Genomic DNA, 4,475 nt, shown 5'->3' with positions numbered 1-4,475 from the left:
TTTTTCTACTCACAAAATTTTTTCCAAAAACAAGAATTTTGCTTGGAGAGGTTTTAACGAGGTATGTCAACCTACACCTTTGTAATCAAAGGTCTAATAACATTTTGTTGCCGTTCTATGAAATCCAACTTCTTTGTTCATTTTTTCTTTAATGACGACTCTTACCAATCCGAGCTATAACTATACGGGCAACTGATAAACCACTATTTTATGGTTTATCTTGTGCTAAATTAAGTGGCTTTTATCAAGTCTTTGCACACTTATTCATATAATTTACATGATTTTACAATTTCTTCCCAATTTTGTTCTATAATTGAAAACTTGCTTCCTAAGCCTTTAAATTGTATATTTTTAATCCCCCTTTATTATCATTCGATGCCATGATCTGTGTGTTAAGTGTTTTCAGGCTATATATGGCAGGAATAGCTTAGAGGATGGAGAGGAAGCTTGCAAAAATGGAAGGAGCACAAGAAGTAAAGGAGACAACCAGCGAGAAGCGACGAGCACGCATGGATCACGCGTGCGCGGATTTGGAGATTTTCATGGCGATGCGTGCGCGCACCTGACGTGTACGCGTGAGAAGCGAGATTGTATGGCAACGCATGCGCGTACCTGACGCGTACGCGTGACACGCGAAGAAGACCATCGACGCTTACGCGTGACTGACGCGTACGCGTGACATGCGCCACGTGCAGAAATCGCAAAAGACACCGGGGGCAATTTTGGGCTGAGTTTGGACCCAGTTTTCAGCCCAGACATACATACTAGAGCCACGGGACAAGCAGAGACTCAACACACATTGTCAGTGGAATAGTTTTGAGTTTTAGATTGGAATCTTAGAGAGAAACACTACCTCCTCTAGGTTTCTTTCACATTCATAGTTTTAGGATTTTATACTTTTAGTTGGGATATTGAGAAGAATCACTACCTCCGTTGAAGTTTTCTATTATTTTAGTTTGTTTCCTTATTTCCTTACTCTTTTAATCACTCATTAACCCTGTTCAGATAAGGATGTTTATGGTTTTGGAATTTATTAATGAAAAGAACTATTTTTATCTTTAATTAATTTTTTGTCATTATTTTATTTGAATTTCCATGTCTTCTTTTCTTTCTCTTTTATCATTTATGAAAATGGCATTCATGTTAATGGAGTAGACTCCCAACTTGACTTGGGAGTTGATTAAAAGGAGACCCTTGAGTTGAAATACTCAAGTGTTGATTTTAATTGGAAATTGTTGGCCAATTCTCTAGTCACTAACGCTAATCCTTCTGTAAGGAGAGGATTAGAACTTGTGAATAAGAGTTAGCTCAATTACTTGACTTTCCTTTATTCGGTAAGGGTTAACTAAGTAAAAACAACAACCTCTTACTATCATACTTGAGAAAATCCAACAAGGATAGAACTTTCGATTAATCTTCTCCCGGTCAAGGCTTTTATTTTAATTATATAAATTCTCTCATTAATTTTCATTGCTTTAATTCATAATTATTTTAATTTCCCGTTCTCCAACTCTAAAATTTCTTGGAAAAATTCCTGACTAATAAAATAGCACTCTTTTGTCAACTCGTTGAGAGACGACCCGAGGTTTGAATACTTCGGTTATTATTTTTATTGGGTTTGTTTTAGTGACAACCAAATTTTTGTATGAAAGGATTATTGTTGGTTTAGAAACTATACTTGCAACGAGAATTTATTGTGAATTCTTTACTAGAAAAATCCGTTCATCAGCAACCCTATAATTCATTTGTCTAATATACAATTGTGACTCAAAATTCTATCGTTCAGATGTTCAATGATGTCAAATCTTTATCCATTAAGTGATAATTCTTCAACTTGACTCAAACAGAATCAAACTTTTCAAAACAAAATTTACCAATCAAAATTGGTATTTCTTAGTCATTGACAAACTCGGCAACAATAATTTTCATCAAATATCAAGATGAAAATTTATCAGAAAATCTATGAGTAATAAGAAACAACTTTGGTATAGTACAATACCAACTTCTGGCAAATATAGCCAAATTTTACAAAATTCCCAATTAATTGCCCACTGTCCAATAATTCATTCATTGGAATTAATCAATCCTCATCAAAATATCAAACAATCAACATTATCAAAATATTATTTAGAAGACAAACTATTACATATCCAAAGAGTCAAAACATTTGGCAAATGTCGAAGCCAAATCATCACAAGTTTCATGAAGCAAAGTGAAACAAAAACAAAATGCAAACAACAAACCATACATCACTCTGCCAGGTTTTTATCCTCTTTCTCGGCAGCCTCATCATCATCTATTAACACTCCATCACGAACTACTTTACCCAGATCCATATGAGAGAAATCATTATCCAGAGCCAAAAACTTTGCTTTCATTACCGCACGCTCAAATCCTTCATTGAAAGCATCAAGAATTTCAGTCTCTCTACCCTTTTTCCAAATTCTTCAACTTCATAGTCACTTCAATCACTTGATTCTTCATATTGGAAAGATCACTCTCCTTTTTCTTTAGCAGCTCTAAGTCTTTTTTATGGCTGTTCTTCACTGATTTCAGCTCTTCTTCTTTTTCAGTCATTTTCTTTTTCAGATCCTCAATCACATTTTTCTTCAACTCCAAATCCTCCTTTAAATTTATTGATTCATCATTTTTTTTTGCAAAAGCTTCTTATGTCACCCTTCTTTGCTCCAACCAATACTAGCCAAACAGAATCCCAGCTCCTAAACAAAACAAAATAGAAGTTATATAATATATAACTCATGAACATCAAACATCATGCAATTAAGCTAAATGTTATACCTGAAGATATTGGTCAATAGCAATATCCACGACCTCATTAATCAAGAAAATGTCGGAGGATGCTTGCAATACCTCGTCAACAACGACCATAAATGGAAACTTCTTATCCAACACCGAGGAACCGTCCCATCCTCGGCAAACCCATGCAGCTTTTATTGCTTACTCATGAAAATAGTAAGCTCTTCCAAAGAAATTTTCTTCACCTTCTCCACTAAATCGTCACACAAATTGATGACGTTAGCCTTTCTCTTTTTGAAAATAATATTGTTCTTCTTCGAAGCTGGTTGATTCACTTCTCCCTCTCCGTTCACCTTATCAGCGTTCGATGATCAACCTTTTTTTTCAACATTTTTGGTCTTCAGCCGATCCCTTAAGCTCGCTACTGAAACCCTGGATACTTTCCACCTACAAAAGAAAGGAAAACAACTTCAAAAAAAGTCACTTACCTAATTTATAAACAGTTTTATAAACTCTTACCAAGATAGTTCACCACAGACATTCTATCTTCTTCCCATGGATGTAGATCAAAAAAAAAAAAATTAAATTTTCTATCCACAACCTCTACCAGATAATCTATTATGCACTCATTCCTAGCACTTATCTCCTTTAGACCTAAAATGTGTTGCGCTTGTGAACATCAAACCAGAGAAAACGTCTCACCTAAATGCTCATCTAGATAAAAGAAAAGTTTTCATCTATTGATTTTACCTTAAGAAATATTTCTTTAAAGTCTTTGAAAGAGGACTTATAAAGTTTGAAAATAGTAAAGCCAGGGGAGCTATTCATATTAACCCAAACTCCTTTTCAAACCTCTTTAGCTTGAAACAATTCCACTGACGGTTTTATTTCCAAAAACTCCATTAAAATCTCAAAATACTTCAAAAACACCCAACTATTTGGGTGAAGTTGCGAAGGAGTACAGTTTAATTGTTTCAAAACATTACATTCAAAACTAGTAAACAGAAGTTTTACACAAAGTTCTTCCAATACACAACTGACCCACTATTTTTGACATGGTAACAACTCAATCTTCATCCTAGACCTTTCCCTCATTATTTTTGACACATCAATCTCACCTACAATATCTTATCAATAAATTAAGACCTACGAATTTTCACATCCTCACTGACCCACTTGTATGAACAACCATCATCATCATCTTTTTGTTTTTCTTTTCCCTTCTTATCAACCATCATTTTCTAGAAAGCAAAAATGAAGAAGAAGAAACTGTACAAAAAACAGAAACTAAAATTCACTTCTTTTACTCATGTTTTTATCACTCCTTTTTTCAACACATTTCTAAAGAAAGAGAAGTTATCTTTATGAAACTATTCAGGATTTTAAATAAATATATCACATTTAATAGAATCCATTCAGTTCCATTATAAACTCCCAAGCGTTGATTCGTTTCAAACCAACGGCCCTGATTTCATTGGAAAATGTAACGATGACCTCTATACATTCAATTATAAGACTTTTCCTTTCTTCAAAATCATTTACTTCCTCTTTTCATTTATTTTATTTTAATAAAATTGAACTGAGGCCTCCATACTTATAACCAAAAACGCTAACTTATAATTCATTATTTAAAGCTCAACCTGCTTTATAAAAAAAAATATCAGACCAAACTTGGGGGCTATGATATAACCGTGATAATTCGGTCATACGTTATAACT

The 4,475-nt window shown here is 33.9% G+C and overlaps 1 long non-coding RNA gene across 1 annotated transcript; it reads right to left on the bottom strand.

Annotated features, from left to right (window-relative positions):
* LOC110269700 lies at nt 2,088-4,119 on the bottom strand. The gene is made up of 3 exons (XR_002358464.1): nt 3,277-4,119; nt 2,800-3,204; nt 2,088-2,720 (listed from the first exon to the last, which is right to left on the bottom strand). It is a non-coding gene; the product is annotated as an uncharacterized LOC110269700 (long non-coding RNA).

This window comes from Arachis ipaensis, chromosome B01 (assembly GCF_000816755.2).
Source record: "Arachis ipaensis cultivar K30076 chromosome B01, Araip1.1, whole genome shotgun sequence".
NCBI lineage: Eukaryota > Viridiplantae > Streptophyta > Magnoliopsida > Fabales > Fabaceae > Arachis > Arachis ipaensis.
Note: the sequence above shows the minus strand (reverse complement) of the source record. Positions and strands in the feature narration are given on the sequence as shown.